Here is a 24,341-nt window from a genome sequence, read left to right as displayed (position 1 = left end):
AGTGCATCGCCTGTATGATAAAGGATTGCGCGTCACCTTGACGAGGTCAGGGGAGGCATGAGGCATTTGGAGAATGTGGGTATTGATCCCACTACTTCTTGCATACAAAGCTAGTGCTTTACCATTTAAGCTAATTCCCTTGCAAAGGTACTTGGATATTAAATTCAGAGAGGAGATATTCTAGGTGTTCTTATTAAACCCTGCGAGGTGACCTAGAAATCCTGTAGGTCTGTCTTTGCTGATCAAAGTCTCGTCGCCCTTCCTTGCTTAATTGACGAGGTGGCCGAGTGGTTAAGGCGATGGACTGCTAATCCATTGTGCTCTGCACGCGTGGGTTGGAATCCCATCCTCGTCGCATGTCAGATTAAAGTGGTTTTAGACAAACACAGATAAAACCTTCTGCTGGACTTACAACATCCAATGGTAAACCAAATACTGTTTTGTGCAGAGAACTCGAGTGTGAAAGTTGATGCAGAAATCAGACTGTTGACATGTGAGTGCAGGTGATTAAGCTCACTGGACAAGCAGCTTTGGAAGAGCTTCCTTGATAGGCTGCAGATAGGCTGTATAATAAGGTGTGTATTCCATGCTGCTCTGCCCACCGGGGCTACAAAACATTTGGTTCAGGTGTCACATTAATGTCGTCTAGTGAACAGGACACCACAGATACAAGGCCTGTGGAGACACATGCAGGCAGGGTCCCACACAAAACTGCTACTCAGTGGATATGTTCTCTTTTCCAACCATTCTCTGTTAAACCTAAATTTGGTAGTGTGTAAAAGTTCCAGGAAATAAGCAATTTCTGAAATGGCTGATCGCCCCCACTGATACTCGGTTGGAACTTCAGCAGAACGTTTTGACTGTGTGTACAAGCCTAAATGCATTGACTGGCTGCCATGTGTTTAGCTGATCAGACGGCAAACTGGTCGCCTTTTTAGCTGTACTGCTGACAGGCAATTTCCCATTCTAATTGATTGTGATCTGCACATGTGGGATATGGAGGCTGAAACTTTTTAACAGTTTCATCCATTTATGGGAAAAAGGAAATCAAACAATTGTGGAGAATGTGGGCATCAATCCCACTACCTCTTGCATGCTAAGCAAGCACTCTACCATCTGAGCTAATTCCCCTGCAAGCTTTTTTTCCTCCCTGTGTTCACAGGGCAGAATTTGCAAACGTACCGGACAAACTCTCAATATCCACCCCTTATGTCCTCTGTGTTTGTAGATTGTGGAGCCCGAATACTTGACAGTCACGGGCCTTGTTGACAAGGCCAGAAGCAGTCGGAGGGAACAAACAGTTGGTGTGGCATGAGGTTTTGGTGCTAATGGAGTGCACCTTTTGGCCAAAGAGAATCTCCAAAGTGTTTAATTGCAGCCTTAGAAGAGTTGGCTACAATCTTCCTTGATAGGCCGCAGTCTGTTCTTGTGCTTGAGTGTAGACACACGGATGGAAATTCTGTCAGGATTGACATTCGTCGGCCATCTCAGAAGTGCTTCTTCTTTTCCTTTCGGCTGTTCCCTTTCAGGGGTCGCCACAGCGAATCATGTGCGTCCATCTAACCCTGTCCTCTGCATCCTCTTCACTCATACCAACTAACTTCATGTCCTCCCTTACTACATCCATAAATCTCCGCTTTGGTCTTCCTCTAGACCTCCTGCCTTGCAGCTCCAACCTATGTATCCATCTAAAGATATATTCACAAGCCATCTCAGAAGTGCATCGCCTGTATGATAAAGGATTGCGCGTCACCTTGACGAGGTCAGGGGAGGCATGAGGCATTTGGAGAATGTGGGTATTGATCCCAGTACTTCTTGCATACAAAGCTAGTGCTTTACCATTTAAGCTAATTCCCTTGCAAAGGTACTTGGATATTAAATTCAGAGAGGAGATATTCTAGGTGTTCTTATTAAACCCTGCGAGGTGACCTAGAAATCCTGTAGGTCTGTCTTTGCTGATCAAAGTCTCGTCGCCCTTCCTTGCTTAATTGACGAGGTGGCCGAGTGGTTAAGGCGATGGACTGCTAATCCATTGTGCTCTGCACGCGTGGGTTCGAATCCCATCCTCGTCGCATGTCAGATTAAAGTGTTTTTAGACAAACACAGATAAAACCTTCTGCTGGACTTACAACATCCAATGGTAAACCAAATACTGTTTTGTGCAGAGAACTCGAGTGTGACAGTTGATGCAGAAATCAGACTGTTGACATTTGAGTGCAGGTGATTAAGCTCACTGGACAAGCAGCTTTGGAAGAGCTTCCTTGATAGGCTGCAGATAGGCTGTATAATAAGGTGTGTATTCCATGCTGCTCTGCCCACCGGGGCTACAAAACATTTCGTTCAGGTGTCACATTAATGTCGTCTAGTGAACAGGACACCACAGATACAAGGCCTGTAGAGACACATGCAGGCAGAGTCCCCCACAAAACTGCTACTCACTGGATATGTTCTCTTTTCCAACCATTCTCTGTTAACCCTGAATATGGTAGTGTGTAAAAGTTCAAGGAAATCAGTAATTTCTGAAATGGCTGATCGCCCCCACTGATACTCGGTTGGAACTTCAGCAGAACGTTTTGACTGTGTGTACAAGCCTAAATGCATTGACTGGCTGCCATGTGTTTAGCTGATCAGACGGCAAACTGGTCGCCTTTTTAGCCGTACTGCTGACAGGCAATTTCCCATTCTAATTGATTGTGATCTGCACATGTGGGATATGGAGGCTGAAACTTTTTAACAGTTTCATCCATTTATGGGAAAAAGGAAATCAAACAATTGTGGAGAATGTGGGCATCAATCCCACTACCTCTTGCATGCTAAGCAAGCGCTCTACCATCTGAGCTAATTCCCCTGCAAGCTTTTTTTCCTCCCTGTGTTCACAGGGCAGAATTTGCAAACGTACCGGACAAACTCTCAATATCCACCCCTTATGTCCTCTGTGTTTGTAGATTGTGGAGCCCGAATACTTGACAGTCACGGGCCTTGTTGACAAGGCCAGAAGCAGTCGGAGGGAACAAACAGTTGGTGTGGCATGAGGTTTTGGTGCTAATGGAGTGCACCTTTTGGCCAAAGAGAATCTCCAAAGTGTTTAATTGCAGCCTTAGAAGAGTTGGCTACAATCTTCCTTGATAGGCCGCAGTCTGTTCTTGTGCTTGAGTGTAGACACACGGATGGAAATTCTGTCAGGATTGACATTCGTCGGCCATCTCAGAAGTGCTTCTTCTTTTCCTTTCGGCTGTTCCCTTTCAGGGGTCGCCACAGCGAATCATGTGCCTCCATCTAACCCTGTCCTCTGCATCCTCTTCACTCATACCAACTAACTTCATGTCCTCCCTTACTACATCCATAAATCTCCGCTTTGGTCTTCCTCTAGACCTCCTGCCTTGCAGCTCCAACCTATGTATCCATCTAAAGATATATTCACAAGCCATCTCAGAAGTGCATCGCCTGTATGATAAAGGATTGCGCGTCACCTTGACGAGGTCAGGGGAGGCATGAGGCATTTGGAGAATGTGGGTATTGATCCCAGTACTTCTTGCATACAAAGCTAGTGCTTTACCATTTAAACTAATTCCCTTGCAAAGGTACTTGGATATTAAATTCAGAGAGGAGATATTCTAGGTGTTCTTATTAAACCCTGCGAGGTGACCTAGAAATCCTGTAGGTCTGTCTTTGCTGATCAAAGTCTCGTCGCCCTTCCTTGCTTAATTGACGAGGTGGCCGAGTGGTTAAGGCGATGGACTGCTAATCCATTGTGCTCTGCACGCGTGGGTTAGAATCCCATCCTTGTCGCATGTCAGATTAAAGTGTTTTTAGACAAACACAGATAAAACCTTCTGCTGGACTTACAACATCCAATGGTAAACCAAATACTGTTTTGTGCAGAGAACTCGAGTGTGACAGTTGATGCAGAAATCAGACTGTTGACATGTGAGTGCAGGTGATTAAGCTCACTGGACAAGCAGCTTTGGAAGAGCTTCCTTGATAGGCTGCAGATAGGCTGTATAATAAGGTGTGTATTCCATGCTGCTCTGCCCACCGGGGCTACAAAACATTTGGTTCAGGTGTCACATTAATGTCGTCTAGTGAACAGGACACCACAGATACAAGGCCTGTAGAGACACATGCAGGCAGAGTCCCCCACAAAACTGCTACTCACTGGATATGTTCTCTTTTCCAACCATTCTCTGTTAAACCTAAATATGGTAGTGTGTAAAAGTTCCAGGAAATCAGCAATTTCTGAAATGGCTGATCGCCCCCACTGATACTCGGTTGGAACTTCAGCAGAACGTTTTGACTGTGTGTACAAGCCTAAATGCATTGACTGGCTGCCATGTGTTTAGCTGATCAGACGGCAAACTGGTCGCCTTTTTAGCTGTACTGCTGACAGGCAATTTCCCATTCTAATTGATTGTGATCTGCACATGTGGGATATGGAGGCTGAAACTTTTTAACAGTTTCATCCATTTATGGGAAAAAGGAAATCAAACGATTGTGGAGAATGTGGGCATCGATCCCACTACCTCCTGCATGCTAAGCAAGCGCTCTACCATTTGAGCTAATTCCCCTGCAAGCTTTTTTTCCTCCCTGTGTTCACAGCGTACCGGACAAACTCTCAATATCCACCCCTTATGTCCTCTGTGTTTTTAGATTGTGGAGCCCGAATACTTGACAGTCACGGGCCTTGTTGACAAGGCCAGAAGCAGTCGGAGGGAACAAACAGTTGGTGTGGCATGAGGTTTTGGTGCTAATGGAGTGCACCTTTTGGCCAAAGAGAATCTCCAAAGTGTTTAATTGCAGCCTTAGAAGAGTTGGCTACAATCTTCCTTGATAGGCCGCAGTCTGTTCTTGTGCTTGAGTGTAGACACACGGATGGAAATTCTGTCAGGATTGACATTCGTCGGCCATCTCAGAAGTGCTTCTTCTTTTCCTTTCGGCTGTTCCCTTTCAGGGGTCGCCACAGCGAATCATGTGCCTCCATCTAACCCTGTCCTCTGCATCCTCTTCACTCATACCAACTAACTTCATGTCCTCCCTTACTACATCCATAAATCTCCGCTTTGGTCTTCCTCTAGACCTCCTGCCTTGCAGCTCCAACCTATGTATCCATCTAAAGATATATTCACAAGCCATCTCAGAAGTGCATCGCCTGTATGATAAAGGATTGCGCGTCACCTTGACGAGGTCAGGGGAGGCATGAGGCATTTGGAGAATGTGGGTATTGATCCCAGTACTTCTTGCATACAAAGCTACTGCTTTACCATTTAAGCTAATTCCCTTGCAAAGGTACTTGGATATTAAATTCAGAGAGGAGATATTCTAGGTGTTCTTATTAAACCCTGCGAGGTGACCTAGAAATCCTGTAGGTCTGTCTTTGCTGATCAAAGTCTCGTCGCCCTTCCTTGCTTAATTGACGAGGTGGCCGAGTGGTTAAGGCGATGGACTGCTAATCCATTGTGCTCTGCACGCGTGGGTTGGAATCCCATCCTCGTCGCATGTCAGATTAAAGTGGTTTTAGACAAACACAGATAAAACCTTCTGCTGGACTTACAACATCCAATGGTAAACCAAATACTGTTTTGTGCAGAGAACTCGAGTGTGAAAGTTGATGCAGAAATCAGACTGTTGACATGTGAGTGCAGGTGATTAAGCTCACTGGACAAGCAGCTTTGGAAGAGCTTCCTTGATAGGCTGCAGATAGGCTGTATAATAAGGTGTGTATTCCATGCTGCTCTGCCCACCGGGGCTACAAAACATTTGGTTCAGGTGTCACATTAATGTCGTCTAGTGAACAGGACACCACAGATACAAGGCCTGTGGAGACACATGCAGGCAGGGTCCCACACAAAACTGCTACTCAGTGGATATGTTCTCTTTTCCAACCATTCTCTGTTAAACCTAAATTTGGTAGTGTGTAAAAGTTCCAGGAAATAAGCAATTTCTGAAATGGCTGATCGCCCCCACTGATACTCGGTTGGAACTTCAGCAGAACGTTTTGACTGTGTGTACAAGCCTAAATGCATTGACTGGCTGCCATGTGTTTAGCTGATCAGACGGCAAACTGGTCGCCTTTTTAGCTGTACTGCTGACAGGCAATTTCCCATTCTAATTGATTGTGATCTGCACATGTGGGATATGGAGGCTGAAACTTTTTAACAGTTTCATCCATTTATGGGAAAAAGGAAATCAAACAATTGTGGAGAATGTGGGCATCAATCCCACTACCTCTTGCATGCTAAGCAAGCACTCTACCATCTGAGCTAATTCCCCTGCAAGCTTTTTTTCCTCCCTGTGTTCACAGGGCAGAATTTGCAAACGTACCGGACAAACTCTCAATATCCACCCCTTATGTCCTCTGTGTTTGTAGATTGTGGAGCCCGAATACTTGACAGTCACGGGCCTTGTTGACAAGGCCAGAAGCAGTCGGAGGGAACAAACAGTTGGTGTGGCATGAGGTTTTGGTGCTAATGGAGTGCACCTTTTGGCCAAAGAGAATCTCCAAAGTGTTTAATTGCAGCCTTAGAAGAGTTGGCTACAATCTTCCTTGATAGGCCGCAGTCTGTTCTTGTGCTTGAGTGTAGACACACGGATGGAAATTCTGTCAGGATTGACATTCGTCGGCCATCTCAGAAGTGCTTCTTCTTTTCCTTTCGGCTGTTCCCTTTCAGGGGTCGCCACAGCGAATCATGTGCGTCCATCTAACCCTGTCCTCTGCATCCTCTTCACTCATACCAACTAACTTCATGTCCTCCCTTACTACATCCATAAATCTCCGCTTTGGTCTTCCTCTAGACCTCCTGCCTTGCAGCTCCAACCTATGTATCCATCTAAAGATATATTCACAAGCCATCTCAGAAGTGCATCGCCTGTATGATAAAGGATTGCGCGTCACCTTGACGAGGTCAGGGGAGGCATGAGGCATTTGGAGAATGTGGGTATTGATCCCAGTACTTCTTGCATACAAAGCTAGTGCTTTACCATTTAAGCTAATTCCCTTGCAAAGGTACTTGGATATTAAATTCAGAGAGGAGATATTCTAGGTGTTCTTATTAAACCCTGCGAGGTGACCTAGAAATCCTGTAGGTCTGTCTTTGCTGATCAAAGTCTCGTCGCCCTTCCTTGCTTAATTGACGAGGTGGCCGAGTGGTTAAGGCGATGGACTGCTAATCCATTGTGCTCTGCACGCGTGGGTTCGAATCCCATCCTCGTCGCATGTCAGATTAAAGTGTTTTTAGACAAACACAGATAAAACCTTCTGCTGGACTTACAACATCCAATGGTAAACCAAATACTGTTTTGTGCAGAGAACTCGAGTGTGACAGTTGATGCAGAAATCAGACTGTTGACATTTGAGTGCAGGTGATTAAGCTCACTGGACAAGCAGCTTTGGAAGAGCTTCCTTGATAGGCTGCAGATAGGCTGTATAATAAGGTGTGTATTCCATGCTGCTCTGCCCACCGGGGCTACAAAACATTTCGTTCAGGTGTCACATTAATGTCGTCTAGTGAACAGGACACCACAGATACAAGGCCTGTAGAGACACATGCAGGCAGAGTCCCCCACAAAACTGCTACTTACTGGATATGTTCTCTTTTCCAACCATTCTCTGTTAACCCTGAATATGGTAGTGTGTAAAAGTTCAAGGAAATCAGTAATTTCTGAAATGGCTGATCGCCCCCACTGATACTCGGTTGGAACTTCAGCAGAACGTTTTGACTGTGTGTACAAGCCTAAATGCATTGACTGGCTGCCATGTGTTTAGCTGATCAGACGGCAAACTGGTCGCCTTTTTAGCTGTACTGCTGACAGGCAATTTCCCATTCTAATTGATTGTGATCTGCACATGTGGGATATGGAGGCTGAAACTTTTTAACAGTTTCATCCATTTATGGGAAAAAGGAAATCAAACAATTGTGGAGAATGTGGGCATCAATCCCACTACCTCTTGCATGCTAAGCAAGCGCTCTACCATCTGAGCTAATTCCCCTGCAAGCTTTTTTTCCTCCCTGTGTTCACAGGGCAGAATTTGCAAACGTACCGGACAAACTCTCAATATCCACCCCTTATGTCCTCTGTGTTTGTAGATTGTGGAGCCCGAATACTTGACAGTCACGGGCCTTGTTGACAAGGCCAGAAGCAGTCGGAGGGAACAAACAGTTGGTGTGGCATGAGGTTTTGGTGCTAATGGAGTGCACCTTTTGGCCAAAGAGAATCTCCAAAGTGTTTAATTGCAGCCTTAGAAGAGTTGGCTACAATCTTCCTTGATAGGCCGCAGTCTGTTCTTGTGCTTGAGTGTAGACACACGGATGGAAATTCTGTCAGGATTGACATTCGTCGGCCATCTCAGAAGTGCTTCTTCTTTTCCTTTCGGCTGTTCCCTTTCAGGGGTCGCCACAGCGAATCATGTGCCTCCATCTAACCCTGTCCTCTGCATCCTCTTCACTCATACCAACTAACTTCATGTCCTCCCTTACTACATCCATAAATCTCCGCTTTGGTCTTCCTCTAGACCTCCTGCCTTGCAGCTCCAACCTATGTATCCATCTAAAGATATATTCACAAGCCATCTCAGAAGTGCATCGCCTGTATGATAAAGGATTGCGCGTCACCTTGACGAGGTCAGGGGAGGCATGAGGCATTTGGAGAATGTGGGTATTGATCCCAGTACTTCTTGCATACAAAGCTAGTGCTTTACCATTTAAACTAATTCCCTTGCAAAGGTACTTGGATATTAAATTCAGAGAGGAGATATTCTAGGTGTTCTTATTAAACCCTGCGAGGTGACCTAGAAATCCTGTAGGTCTGTCTTTGCTGATCAAAGTCTCGTCGCCCTTCCTTGCTTAATTGACGAGGTGGCCGAGTGGTTAAGGCGATGGACTGCTAATCCATTGTGCTCTGCACGCGTGGGTTAGAATCCCATCCTTGTCGCATGTCAGATTAAAGTGTTTTTAGACAAACACAGATAAAACCTTCTGCTGGACTTACAACATCCAATGGTAAACCAAATACTGTTTTGTGCAGAGAACTCGAGTGTGACAGTTGATGCAGAAATCAGACTGTTGACATGTGAGTGCAGGTGATTAAGCTCACTGGACAAGCAGCTTTGGAAGAGCTTCCTTGATAGGCTGCAGATAGGCTGTATAATAAGGTGTGTATTCCATGCTGCTCTGCCCACCGGGGCTACAAAACATTTGGTTCAGGTGTCACATTAATGTCGTCTAGTGAACAGGACACCACAGATACAAGGCCTGTAGAGACACATGCAGGCAGAGTCCCCCACAAAACTGCTACTCACTGGATATGTTCTCTTTTCCAACCATTCTCTGTTAAACCTAAATATGGTAGTGTGTAAAAGTTCCAGGAAATCAGCAATTTCTGAAATGGCTGATCGCCCCCACTGATACTCGGTTGGAACTTCAGCAGAACGTTTTGACTGTGTGTACAAGCCTAAATGCATTGACTGGCTGCCATGTGTTTAGCTGATCAGACGGCAAACTGGTCGCCTTTTTAGCTGTACTGCTGACAGGCAATTTCCCATTCTAATTGATTGTGATCTGCACATGTGGGATATGGAGGCTGAAACTTTTTAACAGTTTCATCCATTTATGGGAAAAAGGAAATCAAACGATTGTGGAGAATGTGGGCATCGATCCCACTACCTCCTGCATGCTAAGCAAGCGCTCTACCATTTGAGCTAATTCCCCTGCAAGCTTTTTTTCCTCCCTGTGTTCACAGCGTACCGGACAAACTCTCAATATCCACCCCTTATGTCCTCTGTGTTTTTAGATTGTGGAGCCCGAATACTTGACAGTCACGGGCCTTGTTGACAAGGCCAGAAGCAGTCGGAGGGAACAAACAGTTGGTGTGGCATGAGGTTTTGGTGCTAATGGAGTGCACCTTTTGGCCAAAGAGAATCTCCAAAGTGTTTAATTGCAGCCTTAGAAGAGTTGGCTACAATCTTCCTTGATAGGCCGCAGTCTGTTCTTGTGCTTGAGTGTAGACACACGGATGGAAATTCTGTCAGGATTGACATTCGTCGGCCATCTCAGAAGTGCTTCTTCTTTTCCTTTCGGCTGTTCCCTTTCAGGGGTCGCCACAGCGAATCATGTGCCTCCATCTAACCCTGTCCTCTGCATCCTCTTCACTCATACCAACTAACTTCATGTCCTCCCTTACTACATCCATAAATCTCCGCTTTGGTCTTCCTCTAGACCTCCTGCCTTGCAGCTCCAACCTATGTATCCATCTAAAGATATATTCACAAGCCATCTCAGAAGTGCATCGCCTGTATGATAAAGGATTGCGCGTCACCTTGACGAGGTCAGGGGAGGCATGAGGCATTTGGAGAATGTGGGTATTGATCCCAGTACTTCTTGCATACAAAGCTACTGCTTTACCATTTAAGCTAATTCCCTTGCAAAGGTACTTGGATATTAAATTCAGAGAGGAGATATTCTAGGTGTTCTTATTAAACCCTGCGAGGTGACCTAGAAATCCTGTAGGTCTGTCTTTGCTGATCAAAGGGAACAAACAGTTGGTGTGGCATGAGGTTTTGGTTCTAATGGAGTGCATCTTTTGGCCAAAGAGAATCTCCAAAGTGTTTAATTGCAGCCTTAGAAGAGTTGGCTACAATCTTCCTTGATAGGCCGCAGTCTGTTCTTGTGCTTGAGTGTAGACACACGGATGGAAATTCTGTCAGGATTGACATTCGTCGGCCATCTCAGAAGTGCTTCTTCTTTTCCTTTCGGCTGTTCCCTTTCAGGGGTCGCCACAGCGAATCATGTGCCTCCATCTAACCCTGTCCTCTGCATCCTCTTCACTCATACCAACTAACTTCATGTCCTCCCTTACTACATCCATAAATCTCCGCTTTGGTCTTCCTCTAGACCTCCTGCCTTGCAGCTCCAACCTATGTATCCATCTAAAGATATATTCACAAGCCATCTCAGAAGTGCATCGCCTGTATGATAAAGGATTGCGCGTCACCTTGACGAGGTCAGGGGAGGCATGAGGCATTTGGAGAATGTGGGTATTGATCCCAGTACTTCTTGCATACAAAGCTACTGCTTTACCATTTAAGCTAATTCCCTTGCAAAGGTACTTGGATATTAAATTCAGAGAGGAGATATTCTAGGTGTTCTTATTAAACCCTGCGAGGTGACCTAGAAATCCTGTAGGTCTGTCTTTGCTGATCAAAGGGAACAAACAGTTGGTGTGGCATGAGGTTTTGGTTCTAATGGAGTGCATCTTTTGGCCAAAGAGAATCTCCAAAGTGTTTAATTGCAGCCTTAGAAGAGTTGGCTACAATCTTCCTTGATAGGCCGCAGTCTGTTCTTGTGCTTGAGTGTAGACACACGGATGGAAATTCTGTCAGGATTGACATTCGTCGGCCATCTCAGAAGTGCTTCTTCTTTTCCTTTCGGCTGTTCCCTTTCAGGGGTCGCCACAGCGAATCATGTGCCTCCATCTAACCCTGTCCTCTGCATCCTCTTCACTCATACCAACTAACTTCATGTCCTCCCTTACTACATCCATAAATCTCCGCTTTGGTCTTCCTCTAGACCTCCTGCCTTGCAGCTCCAACCTATGTATCCATCTAAAGATATATTCACAAGCCATCTCAGAAGTGCATCGCCTGTATGATAAAGGATTGCGCGTCACCTTGACGAGGTCAGGGGAGGCATGAGGCATTTGGAGAATGTGGGTATTGATCCCAGTACTTCTTGCATACAAAGCTAGTGCTTTACCATTTAAGCTAATTCCCTTGCAAAGGTACTTGGATATTAAATTCAGAGAGGAGATATTCTAGGTGTTCTTATTAAACCCTGCGAGGTGACCTAGAAATCCTGTAGGTCTGTCTTTGCTGATCAAAGTCTCGTCGCCCTTCCTTGCTTAATTGAAGAAGTGGCCGAGTGGTTAAGGCGATGGACTGCTAATCCATTGTGCTCTGCACGCGTGGGTTCGAATCCCATCCTCGTCGCATGTCAGATTAAAGTGTTTTTAGACAAACACAGATAAAACCTTCTGCTGGACTTACAACATCCAATGGTAAACCAAATACTGTTTTGTGCAGAGAACTCGAGTGTGACAGTTGATGCAGAAATCAGACTGTTGACATGTGAGTGCAGGTGATTAAGCTCACTGGACAAGCAGCTTTGGAAGAGCTTCCTTGATAGGCTGCAGATAGGCTGTATAATAAGGTGTGTATTCCATGCTGCTCTGCCCACCGGGGCTACAAAACATTTGGTTCAGGTGTCACATTAATGTCATCTAGTGAACAGGACACCACAGATACAAGGCCTGTAGAGACACATACAGGCAGAGTCCCCCACAAAACTGCTACTCACTGGATATGTTCTCTTTTCCAACCATTCTCTGTTAACCCTGAATATGGTAGTGTGTAAAAGTTCAAGGAAATCAGTAATTTCTGAAATGGCTGATCGCCCCCACTGATACTCGGTTGGAACTTCAGCAGAACGTTTTGACTGTGTGTACAAGCCTAAATGCATTGACTGGCTGCCATGTGTTTAGCTGATCAGACGGCAAACTGGTCGCCTTTTTAGCTGTACTGCTGACAGGCAATTTCCCATTCTAATTGATTGTGATCTGCACATGTGGGATATGGAGGCTGAAACTTTTTAACAGTTTCATCCATTTATGGGAAAAAGGAAATCAAACGATTGTGGAGAATGTGGGCATCGATCCCACTACCTCTTGCATGCTAAGCAAGCGCTCTACCATTTGAGCTAATTCCCCTGCAAGCTTTTTTTCCTCCCTGTGTTCACAGCGTACCGGACAAACTCTCAATATCCACCCCTTATGTCCTCTGTGTTTTGTAGATTGTGGAGCCCGAATACTTGACAGTCACGGGCCTTGTTGACAAGGCCAGAAGCAGTCGGAGGGAACAAACAGTTGGTGTGGCATGAGGTTTTGGTGCTAATGGAGTGCACCTTTTGGCCAAAGAGAATCTCCAAAGTGTTTAATTGCAGCCTTAGAAGAGTTGGCTACAATCTTCCTTGATAGGCCGCAGTCTGTTCTTGTGCTTGAGTGTAGACACACGGATGGAAATTCTGTCAGGATTGACATTCGTCGGCCATCTCAGAAGTGCTTCTTCTTTTCCTTTCGGCTGTTCCCTTTCAGGGGTCGCCACAGCGAATCATGTGCCTCCATCTAACCCTGTCCTCTGCATCCTCTTCACTCATACCAACTAACTTCATGTCCTCCCTTACTACATCCATAAATCTCCGCATTGGTCTTCCTCTAGACCTCCTGCCTTGCAGCTCCAACCTATGTATCCATCTAAAGATATATTCACAAGCCATCTCAGAAGTGCATCGCCTGTATGATAAAGGATTGCGCGTCACCTTGACGAGGTCAGGGGAGGCATGAGGCATTTGGAGAATGTGGGTATTGATCCCAGTACTTCTTGCATACAAAGCTAGTGCTTTACCATTTAAGCTAATTCCCTTGCAAAGGTACTTGGATATTAAATTCAGAGAGGAGATATTCTAGGTGTTCTTATTAAACCCTGCGAGGTGACCTAGAAATCCTGTAGGTCTGTCTTTGCTGATCAAAGTCTCGTCGCCCTTCCTTGCTTAATTGAAGAGGTGGCCGAGTGGTTAAGGCGATGGACTGCTAATCCATTGTGCTCTGCACGCTTGGGTTCGAATCCCATCCTCGTCGCATGTCAGATTAAAGTGTTTTTAGACAAACACAGATAAAACCTTCTGCTGGACTTACAACATCCAATGGTAAACCAAATACTGTTTTGTGCAGAGAACTCGAGTGTGACAGTTGATGCAGAAATCAGACTGTTGACATGTGAGTGCAGGTGATTAAGCTCACTGGACAAGCAGCTTTGGAAGAGCTTCCTTGATAGGCTGCAGATAGGCTGTATAATAAGGTGTGTATTCCATGCTGCTCTGCCCACCGGGGCTACAAAACATTTGGTTCAGGTGTCACATTAATGTCGTCTAGTGAACAGGACACCACAGATACAAGGCCTGTAGAGACACATACAGGCAGAGTCCCCCACAAAACTGCTACTCACTGGATATGTTCTCTTTTCCAACCATTCTCTGTTAACCCTGAATATGGTAGTGTGTAAAAGGTCAAGGAAATCAGTAATTTCTGAAATGGCTGATCGCCCCCACTGATACTCGGTTGGAACTTCAGCAGAACGTTTTGACTGTGTGTACAAGCCTAAATGCATTGACTGGCTGCCATGTGTTTAGCTGATCAGACGGCAAACTGGTCGCCTTTTTAGCTGTACTGCTGACAGGCAATTTCCCATTCTAATTGATTGTGATCTGCACATGTGGGATATGGAGGCTGAAACTTTTTAACAGTTTCATCCATTTATGGGAAAAAGGAAATCAAAGGATTGTGGAGAATGTGGGCATCGATCCCACTACCTCTTGCATGCTAAGCAAGCGCTCTACCATTTGAGCTAATTCCCCTGCAAGCTTTTTTTCCTCCCTGTGTTCACAGCGTACCGGACAAACTCTCAATATCCACCCCTTATGTCCTCTGTGTTTGTAGATTGTGGAGCCCGAATACTTGACAGTCACGGGCCTTGTTGACAAGGCCAGAAGCAGTCGGAGGGAACAAACAGTTGGTGTGGCATGAGGTTTTGGTGCTAATGGAGTGCACCTTTTGGCCAAAGAGAATCTCCAAAGTGTTTAATTGCAGCCTTAGAAGAGTTGGCTACAATCTTCCTTGATAGGCCGCAGTCTGTTCTTGTGCTTGAGTGTAGACACAGGGATGGAAATACTGTCAGGATTGACATTCGTCGGCCATCTCAGAAGTGCTTCTTCTTTTCCTTTCGGCTGTTCCCTTTCAGGGGTCGCCACAGCGAATCATGTGCCTCCATCTAACCCTGTCCTCTGCATCCTCTTCACTCATACCAACTAACTTCATGTCCTCCCTTACTACATCCATAAATCTCCGCTTTGGTCTTCCTCTAGACCTCCTGCCTTGCAGCTCCAACCTATGTATCCATCTAAAGATATATTCACAAGCCATCTCAGAAGTGCATCGCCTGTATGATAAAGGATTGCGCGTCACCTTGACGAGGTCAGGGGAGGCATGAGGCATTTGGAGAATGTGGGTATTGATCCCAGTACTTCTTGCATACAAAGCTAGTGCTTTACCATTTAAGCTAATTCCCTTGCAAAGGTACTTGGATATTAAATTCAGAGAGGAGATATTCTAGGTGTTCTTATTAAACCCTGCGAGGTGACCTAGAAATCCTGTAGGTCTGTCTTTGCTGATCAAAGTCTCGTCGCCCTTCCTTGCTTAATTGACGAGGTGGCCGAGTGGTTAAGGCGATGGACTGCTAATCAATTGTGCTCTGCACGCGTGGGTTCGAATCCCATCCTCGTCGCATGTCAGATTAAAGTGTTTTTAGACAAACACAGATAAAACCTTCTGCTGGACTTACAACATCCAATAGTAAACCAAATACTGTTTTGTGCAGAGAACTCGAGTGTGACAGTTGATGCAGAAATCAGACTGTTGACATGTGAGTGCAGGTGATTAAGCTCACTGGACAAGCAGCTTTGGAAGAGCTTCCTTGATAGGCTGCAGATAGGCTGTATAATAAGGTGTGTATTCCATGCTGCTCTGCCCACCGGGGCTACAAAACATTTGGTTCAGGTGTCACATTAATGTCGTCTAGTGAACAGGACACCACAGATACAAGGCCTGTAGAGAAACATGCAGGCAGAGTCCCCCACAAAACTGCTACTCACTGGATATGTTCTCTTTTCCAACCATTCTCTGTTAACCCTAAATATGGTAGTGTGTAAAAGTTCCAGGAAATCAGCAATTTCTGAAATGGCTGATTGCCCCCACTGATACTCAGTTGGAACTTCAGCAGAACGTTTTGACTGTGTGTACAAGCCTAAATGCATTGACTGGCTGCCATGTGTTTAGCTGATCAGACGGCAAACTGGTCGCCTTTTTAGCTGTACTGCTGACAGGCAATTTCCCATTCTAATTGATTGTGATCTGCACATGTGGGATATGGAGGCTGAAACTTTTTAACAGTTTCATCCATTTATGGGAAAAAGGAAATCAAACGATTGTGGAGAATGTGGGCATCGATCCCACTACCTCTTGCATGCTAAGCAAGCGCTCTACCATTTGAGCTAATTCCCCTGCAAGCTTTTTTTCCTCCCTGTGTTCACTGCGTACCGGACAAACTCTCAATATCCACCCCTTATGTCCTCTGTGTTTGTAGATTGTGGAGCCCGAATACTTGACAGTCACGGGCCTTGTTGACAAGGCCAGAAGCAGTCGGAGGGAACAAACAGTTGGTGTGGCATGAGGTTTTGGTGCTAATGGAGTGTACCTTTTTGCCAAAGAGAATCTCCAAAGTGTTTAATTGCAGCCTTAGAAGAGTTGGCTACAATCTTCCTTGATAGGCTGCAGTCTGTTCTTGTGCTTGAGTGTAGACACACGGATGGAAAAACTGTCAGGATTGACATTCGTCGGCCATCTCAGAAGTGCTTCTTCTTTTCCTTTCGGCTGTTCCCTTTCAGGGGTCGCCACAGCGAATCATGTGCGTCCATCTAACCCTGTCCTCTGCATCCTCTTCACTCATACCAACTAACTTCATGTCCTCCCTTACTACATCCATAAATCTCCGCTTTGGTCTTCCTCTAGACCTCCTGCCTGGCAGCTCCAACCTATGTATCCATCTAAAGATATATTCACAAGCCATCTCAGAAGTGCATCGCCTGTATGATAAAGGATTGCGCGTCACCTTGACGAGGTCAGGGGAGGCATGAGGCATTTGGAGAATGTGGGTATTGATCCCAGTACTTCTTGCATACAAAGCTAGTGCTTTACCATTTAAGCTAATTCCCTTGCAAAGGTACTTGGATATTAAATTCAGAGAGGAGATATTCTAGGTGTTCTTATTAAACCCTGCGAGGTGACCTAGAAATCCTGTAGGTCTGTCTTTGCTGATCAAAGTCTCGTCGCCCTTCCTTGCTTAATTGACGAGGTGGCCGAGTGGTTAAGGCGATGGACTGCTAATCCATTGTGCTCTGCATGCGTGGGTTGGAATCCCATCATCGTCGCATGTCAGATTAAAGTGGTTTTAGACAAACACAGATAAAACCTTCTGCTGGACTTACAACATCCAATGGTAAACCAAATACTGTTTTGTGCAGAGAACTCGAGTGTGACAGTTGATGCAGAAATCAGACTGTTGACATGTGAGTGCAGGTGATTAAGCTCATTGGACAAGCAGCTTTGGAAGAGCTTCCTTGATAGGCTGTATAATAAGGTGTGTACTCCATGCTGCTCTGCCCACCGGGGCTACAAAACATTTGGATCAGGTGTCACATTAATGTCATCTAGTGAACAGGACACCACAGATACAAAGCCTGTAGAGACACATGCAGGCAGAGTCCCCCACAAAACTGCTACTCACTTGATATGTTCTCTTTTCCAACCATTCTCTGTTAACCCTAATTATGGTAGTGTGTAAAAGTTCCAGGAAATCAGCAATTTCTGAAATGGCTGTTCGCCCCCACTGATACTCGGTTGGAACTTCAGCAGAACGTTTTGACTGTGTGTACAAGCCTAAATGCATTGACTGGCTGCCATGTGTTTAGCTGATCAGACGGCAAACTGGTCGCCTTTTTAGCTGTACTGCTGACAGGCAATTTCCCATTCTAGTTGATTGTGATCTGCACATGTGGGATACGGAGGCTGAAACTTTTTAACAGTTTCATCCATTTATGGGAAAAAGGAAATCAAAGGATTGTGGAGAATGTTGGCATCGATCCCACTACCTCTTGCATGCTAAGCAAGCGCTCTACCATTTGAGCTAATTCCCCTGCAAGCTTTTTTTCCTCCCTGTGTTCACAGGGCAGAATTTGCAAACGTACCGGACAAACTCTCAATATCTACCCCTTATGTCCTCTGTGTTTGTAGATTGTGGAGCCCGAATACTTGACAGTCACGGGCCTTGTTGACAAGGCCAGAAGCAGTCGGAGGGAACAAACAGTTGGTGTGGCATGAGGTTTTGGTGCTAATGGAGTGCACCTTTTTGCCAAAGAGAATCTCCAAAGTGTTTAATTGCAGCCTTAGAAGAGTTGGTTACAATCTTCCTTGATAGGCTGCAGTCTGTTCTTGTGCTTGAGTGTAGACACACGGATGGAAATACTGTCGGGATTGACATTCGTCGGCCATCTCAGAAGTGCTTCTTCTTTTCCTTTCGGCTGTTCCCTTTCAGGGGTCGCCACAGCGAATCACGTGCGTCCATCTAACCCTGTCGTCTGCATCCGCTTCACTCATACCAACTAACTTCATGTCCTCCCTTGCTACATCCATAAATCTCCGCTTTGGTCTTCCTCTAGACCTCCTGCCTGGCAGCTCCAACCTATGTATCCATTAAAAGATATATTCACAAGCCATCTCAGAAGTGCATCACCTGTATGATAAAGGATTACGCGTCACCTTGACGAGGTCAGGGGAGGCATGAGGCATTTGGAGAATGTGTGTATTGATCCCACTACTTCTTGCATACAAAGATAGTGCTTTACCATTTAAGCTAATTCCCTTGCAAAGGTACTTGGATATTAAATTCAGAGAGGAGATATTCTAGGTGTTCTCATTAAACCCTGCGAGGTGACCTAGAAATCCTGTAGGTCTGTCTTTGCTGATCAAAGTCTCGTCGCCCTTCCTTGCTTAATTGACGAGGTGGCCGAGTGGTTAAGGCGATGGACTGCTAATCCATTGTGCTCTGCACGCGTATGTTCGAATCCCATCCTCGTCGCATGTCAGATTAAAGTGTTTTGAGACAAACACAGATAAAACCTTCTGCTGGACTTACAACATCCAATGGTAAACCAAATACTGTTTTGTGCAGAGAACTCGAGTGTGACAGTTGATGCAGAAATCAGACTCTTGACATGTGAGTGCAGGTGATTAAGCTCACTGGACAAGCAGCTTTGGAAGAGCTTCCTTGATAGGCTGCAGATAGGCTGTATAATAAGGTGTGTATTCCATGCTGCTCTGCCCACCGGGACTACAAAACATTTGGTTCAGGTGTCACATTAATGTCATCTAGTGAACAGGACACCACAGATACAAAGCCTGTAGAGACACATGCAGGCAGAGTCCCCCACAAAACTGCTACTCACTCGATATGTTCTCTTTTCCAACCATTCTCTGTTAACCCTAAATATGGTAGTGTGTAAAAGTTCCAGGAAATCAGCAATTTCTGAAATGGCTGTTCGCCCCCACTGATACTCGGTTGGAACTTCAGCAGAACGTTTTGACTGTGTGTACAAGCCTAAATGCATTGACTGGCTGCCATGTGTTTAGCTGATCAGACGGCAAACTGGTCGCCTTTTTAGCTGTACTGCTGACAGGCAATTTCCCATTCTAGTTGATTGTGATCTGCACATGTGGGATACGGAGGCTGAAACTTTTTAACAGTTTCATCCATTTATGGGAAAAAGGAAATCAAAGGATTGTGGAGAATGTGGGCATCAATCCCACTACCTCTTGCATGCTAAGCAAGCGCTCTACCTTTTGAGATAATTCCGCTGCAAGCTTTTGTTCCTCCCTGTGTTCACAGGGCAAAATTTGCAAACGTACCGGACAAACTCTCAATATCCACCCCTTATGTCCTCTGTGTTTGTAGATTGTGGAGCCCGAATACTTGACAGTCACGGGCTTTGTTGACAAGGCCAGAAGCAGTCGGAGGGAACAAACAGTTGGTGTGGCATGAGGGTTTGGTGCTAATGGAGTGCACCTTTTTGCCAAAGAGAATCTCCAAAGTGTTTAATTGCAGCCTTAAAAGAGTTGGTTACAATCTTCCTTGATAGGCTGCAGTCTGTTCTTGTGCTTGAGTGTAGACACACGGATGGAAATACTGTCAGGATTGACATTCGTCGGCCATCTCAGAAGTGCTTCTTCTTTTCCTTTCGGCTGTTCCCTTTCAGGGGTCGCCACAGCGAATCACGTGCGTCCATCTAACCCTTTCCTCTGCATCCTCTTCACTCATACCAACTAACTTCATGTCCTCCCTTACTACATCCATAAATCTCCGCTTTGGTCTTCCTCTAGACCTCCTGCCTGGCAGCTCCAACCTATGTATCCATCTAAAGATATATTCACAAGCCATCTCAGAAGTGCATCGCCTGTATGATAAAGGATTGCGCGTCAGCTTGACGAGGTCAGGGGAGGCATGAGGCATTTGGAGAATGTGGGTATTGATCCCACTACTTCTTGCATACAAAGCTAGTGCTTTACCATTTAAGCTAATTCCCTTGCAAAGGTACTTGGATATTAAATTCAGAGAGGAGATATTCTAGGTGTTCTTATTAAGCCCTGCGAGGTGACCTAGAAATCCTGTAGGTCTGTCTTTGCTGATCAAAGTCGCGTCGCCCTTCCTTGCTTAATTGACGAGGTGGCCGAGTGGTTAAGGCGATGGACTGCTAATCCATTGTGCTCTGCACGCGTATGTTCGAATCCCATCCTCGTCGCATGGCAGATTAAAGTGTTTTGAGACAAACAGAGATAAAACCTTCTGCTGGACTTACAACATCCAATGGTAAACCAAATACTGTTTTGTGCAGAGAACTCGAGTGTGACAGTTGATGCAGAAATCAGACTGTTGACATGTGAGTGCAGGTGATTAAGCCCACTGGACAAGCAGCTTTGGAAGAGCTTCCTTGATAGGCTGCAGATAGGCTGTATAATAAGGTGTGTATTCCATGCTGCTCTGCCCACCGGGGCTACAAAACATTTGGTTCAGGTGTCACATTAATGTCGTCTAGTGAACAGGACACCACAGATACAAGGCCTGTGGAGACACATGCAGGCAGAGTCCCCCACAAAACTGCTACTCACTGGATATGTTCTCTTTTCCAACCATCCTCTGTTAACCCTAAATATGGTAGTGTGTAAAAGTTCCAGGAAATCAGCAATTTCTGAAATGGCTGTTCGCCCCCACTGATACTCGGTTGGAACTTCAGCAGAACGTTTTGACTGTGTGTACAACCTTAAATGCATTGACTGGCTGCCATGTGTTTAGCTGATCAGACGGCAAACTGGTCGCCTTTTTAGCTGTACTCCTGACAGGCAATTTCCCATTCTAAATGATTGTGATCTGCACATGTGGGATACGGAGGCTGAAACTTTTTAACAGTTTCATCCATTTATGGGAAAAAGGAAATCAAAGGATTGTGGAGAATGTGGGCATCGATCCCACTACCTCTTGCATGCTAAGCTAGCGCTCTACCTTTTGATATAATTCCGCTGCAAGCTTTTGTTCCTCCCTGTGTTCACAGGGCAGAATTTGCAAACGTACCGGACAAACTCTCAATATCCACCCCTTATGTCCTCTGTGTTTGTAGATTGTGGAGCCCGAATACTTGACAGTCACGGGCCTTGTTGACAAGGCCAGAAGCAGTCGGAGGGAACAAACAGTTGGTGTGGCATGAGGTTTTGGTGCTAATGGAGTGCACCTTTTTGCCAAAGAGAATCTCCAAAGTGTTTAATTGCAGCCTTAGAAGAGTTGGTTACAATCTTCCTTGATAGGCTGCAGTCTGTTCTTGTGCTTGAGTGTAGACACACGGATGGAAATACTGTCAGGATTGACATTCGTCGGCCATCTCAGACGTGCTTCTTCTTTTCCTTTCGGCTGTTCCCTTTCAGGGGTCGCCACAGCGAATCACGTGCGTCCATCTAACCCTGTCCTCTGCATCCTCTTCACTCATACCAACTAACTTCATGTCCTCCCTTGCTACATCCATAAATCTCCGCTTTGGTCTTCCTCTAGACCTCCTGCCTGGCAGCTCCAACCTATGTATCCATTAAAAGATATATTCACAAGCCATCTCAGAAGTGCATCGCCTGTATGATAAAGGATTGCGCGTCACCTTGACGAGGTCAGGGGAGGCATGAGGCATTTGGAGAATGTGGGTATTGATCCCACTACTTCTTGCATACAAAGCTAGTGCTTTACCATTTAAGCTAATTCCCTTGCAAAGGTACTTGGATATTAAATTCAGAGAGGAGATATTCTAGGTGTTCTTATTAAACCCTGCGAGGTGACCTAGAAATCCTGTAGGTCTGTCTTTGCTGATCAAAGTCTCGTCGCCCTTCCTCCCTTAATTGACGAGGTGGCCGAGTGGTTAAGGCGATGGACTGCTAATAAATTGTGCTCTGCATGCGTGGGTTCGAATCCCATCCTCGTCGCATGTCAGATTAAAGTGTTTTTAGACAAACACCGATAAAACCTTCTGCTGGACTTACAACATCCAATGGTAAACCAAATACTGTTTTGTGCAAAGAACTCGAGTGTGACAGTTGATGCAGAAATCAGACTCTTGACATGTGAGCGCAGGTGATTAAGCTCACTGGACAAGCAGCTTTGGAAGAGCTTCCTTGATAGGCTGCAGATAGGCTGTATAATAAGGTGTGTATTCCATGCTGCTCTGCCCACCGGGGCTACAAAACATTTGGTTCAGGTGTCACATTAATGTCATCTAGTGAACAGGACACCACAGATACAAAGCCTGTAGAGACACATGCAGGCAGAGTCCCCCACAAAACTGCTACTCACTCGATATGTTCTCTTTTCCAACCATTCTCTGTTAACCCTAAATATGGTAGTGTGTAAAAGTTCCAGGAAATCAGCAATTTCTGAAATGGCTGTTCGCCCCCACTGATACTCGGTTGGAACTTCAGCAGAACGTTTTGACTGTGTGTACAAGCCTAAATGCATTGACTGGCTGACATGTGTTTAGCTGATCAGACGGCAAACTGGTCGCCTTTTTAGCTGTACTGCTGACAGGCAATTTCCCATTCTAGTTGATTGTGATCTGCACATGTGGGATATGGAGGCTGAAAATTTTTAACAGTTTCATCCATTTATGGGAAAAAGGAAATCAAAGGATTGTGGAGAATGTTGGCATCTATCCCACTACCTCTTGCATGCTAAGCAAGCGCTCTACCATTTGAGCTAATTCCCCTGCAAGCTTTTTTTCCTCCCTGTGTTCACAGGGCAGAATTTGCAAACGTACCGGACAAACTCTCAATATCTACCCCTTATGTCCTCTGTGTTTGTAGATTGTGGAGCCCGAATACTTGACAGTCACGGGCCTTGTTGACAAGGCCAGAAGCAGTCGGAGGGAACAAACAGTTGGTGTGGCATGAGGTTTTGGTGCTAATGGAGTGCACCTTTTTGCCAAAGAGAATCTCCAAAGTGTTTAATTGCAGCCTTAGAAGAGTTGGTTACAATCTTCCTTGATAGGCTGCAGTCTGTTCTTGTGCTTGAGTGTAGACACACGGATGGAAATACTGTCGGTATTGACATTCGTCGGCCAACTCAGAAGTGCTTCTTCTTTTCCTTTCGGCTGTTCCCTTTCAGGGGTCGCCACAGCGAATCACGTGCGTCCATCTAACCCTGTCGTCTGCATCCGCTTCACTCATACCAACTAACTTCATGTCCTCCCTTGCTACATCCATAAATCTCCGCTTTGGTCTTCCTCTAGACCTCCTGCCTGGCAGCTCCAACCTATGTATCCATTAAAAGATATATTCACAAGCCATCTCAGAAGTGCATCGCCTGTATGATAAAGGATTGCGCGTCAGCTTGACGAGGTCAGGGGAGGCATGAGGCATTTGGAGAATGTGGGTATTGATCCCACTACTTCTTGCATACAAAGATAGTGCTTTACCATTTAAGCTTATTCCCTTGCAAAGGTACTTGGATATTAAATTCAGAGAGGAGATATTCTAGGTGTTCTTATTAAGCCTTGCGAGGTGACCTAGAAATCCTGTAGGTCTGTCTTTGCTGATCAAAGTCGCGTCGCCCTTCCTTGCTTAATTGACGAGGTGGCCGAGTGGTTAAGGCGATGGACTGCTAATCCATTGTGCTCTGCATGCGTGGGTTCGAATCCCATCCTCGTCGCATGTCAGATTAAAGTGTTTTTAGACAAACACAGATAAAACCTTCTGCGGGATATAACATCCAATGGTAAACCAAATACTGTTTTGTGCAGAGAACTCGAGTGTGACAGTTGATGCAGAAATCAGACTGTTGACATGTGAGTGCAGGTGATTAAGCCCACTGGACAAGCAGCTTTGGAAGAGCTTCCTTGATAGGCTGCAGATAGGCTGTATAATAAGGTGTGTATTCCAAGCTGCTCTGCCCACCGGGGCTACAAAACATTTGGTTCAGGTGTCACATTAATGTCGTCTAGTGAACAGGAAACCACAGATACAAGGCCTGTAGAGACACATGCAGGCAGAGTCCCCCACAAAACTGCTACTCACTCGATATGTTCTCTTTTCCAACCATCCTCTGTTAA

The 24,341-nt window shown here is 45.5% G+C and overlaps 15 non-coding genes across 15 annotated transcripts; 8 read left to right on the top strand and 7 right to left on the bottom strand.

Moving 5' to 3' along the window:
• Positions 1-273: 273 nt before the first annotated feature.
• trnas-gcu (transfer RNA serine (anticodon GCU)) lies at positions 274-355 on the top strand. The gene has a single exon. It is a non-coding gene; the product is annotated as a tRNA-Ser (tRNA).
• A 1,635-nt stretch (positions 356-1,990) lies between these two features.
• trnas-gcu (transfer RNA serine (anticodon GCU)) lies at positions 1,991-2,072 on the top strand. The gene has a single exon. It is a non-coding gene; the product is annotated as a tRNA-Ser (tRNA).
• A 703-nt stretch (positions 2,073-2,775) lies between these two features.
• Positions 2,776-2,848, bottom strand: trnaa-agc (transfer RNA alanine (anticodon AGC)). Its single transcript has one exon. It is a non-coding gene; the product is annotated as a tRNA-Ala (tRNA).
• Positions 2,849-3,707: 859 nt separating this feature from the next.
• Positions 3,708-3,789, top strand: trnas-gcu (transfer RNA serine (anticodon GCU)). Its single transcript has one exon. It is a non-coding gene; the product is annotated as a tRNA-Ser (tRNA).
• A 703-nt stretch (positions 3,790-4,492) lies between these two features.
• trnaa-agc (transfer RNA alanine (anticodon AGC)) lies at positions 4,493-4,565 on the bottom strand. The gene has a single exon. It is a non-coding gene; the product is annotated as a tRNA-Ala (tRNA).
• An 844-nt stretch (positions 4,566-5,409) lies between these two features.
• Positions 5,410-5,491, top strand: trnas-gcu (transfer RNA serine (anticodon GCU)). Its single transcript has one exon. It is a non-coding gene; the product is annotated as a tRNA-Ser (tRNA).
• A 1,635-nt stretch (positions 5,492-7,126) lies between these two features.
• Positions 7,127-7,208, top strand: trnas-gcu (transfer RNA serine (anticodon GCU)). Its single transcript has one exon. It is a non-coding gene; the product is annotated as a tRNA-Ser (tRNA).
• Positions 7,209-7,911: 703 nt separating this feature from the next.
• Positions 7,912-7,984, bottom strand: trnaa-agc (transfer RNA alanine (anticodon AGC)). Its single transcript has one exon. It is a non-coding gene; the product is annotated as a tRNA-Ala (tRNA).
• An 859-nt stretch (positions 7,985-8,843) lies between these two features.
• Positions 8,844-8,925, top strand: trnas-gcu (transfer RNA serine (anticodon GCU)). The gene has a single exon. It is a non-coding gene; the product is annotated as a tRNA-Ser (tRNA).
• Positions 8,926-9,628: 703 nt separating this feature from the next.
• Positions 9,629-9,701, bottom strand: trnaa-agc (transfer RNA alanine (anticodon AGC)). The gene has a single exon. It is a non-coding gene; the product is annotated as a tRNA-Ala (tRNA).
• A 2,979-nt stretch (positions 9,702-12,680) lies between these two features.
• trnaa-agc (transfer RNA alanine (anticodon AGC)) lies at positions 12,681-12,753 on the bottom strand. Its single transcript has one exon. It is a non-coding gene; the product is annotated as a tRNA-Ala (tRNA).
• A 1,630-nt stretch (positions 12,754-14,383) lies between these two features.
• Positions 14,384-14,456, bottom strand: trnaa-agc (transfer RNA alanine (anticodon AGC)). Its single transcript has one exon. It is a non-coding gene; the product is annotated as a tRNA-Ala (tRNA).
• An 844-nt stretch (positions 14,457-15,300) lies between these two features.
• Positions 15,301-15,382, top strand: trnas-gcu (transfer RNA serine (anticodon GCU)). The gene has a single exon. It is a non-coding gene; the product is annotated as a tRNA-Ser (tRNA).
• A 703-nt stretch (positions 15,383-16,085) lies between these two features.
• trnaa-agc (transfer RNA alanine (anticodon AGC)) lies at positions 16,086-16,158 on the bottom strand. Its single transcript has one exon. It is a non-coding gene; the product is annotated as a tRNA-Ala (tRNA).
• Positions 16,159-23,859: 7,701 nt separating this feature from the next.
• On the top strand, positions 23,860-23,941 carry trnas-gcu (transfer RNA serine (anticodon GCU)). Its single transcript has one exon. It is a non-coding gene; the product is annotated as a tRNA-Ser (tRNA).
• Positions 23,942-24,341: the final 400 nt, after the last annotated feature.

This window comes from Channa argus, unplaced genomic scaffold, assembly GCF_033026475.1.
Source record: "Channa argus isolate prfri unplaced genomic scaffold, Channa argus male v1.0 Contig037, whole genome shotgun sequence".
In the NCBI taxonomy this organism is placed as follows: domain Eukaryota; kingdom Metazoa; phylum Chordata; class Actinopteri; order Anabantiformes; family Channidae; genus Channa; species Channa argus.
This window is presented reverse-complemented; position numbering and strand designations above follow the sequence as displayed.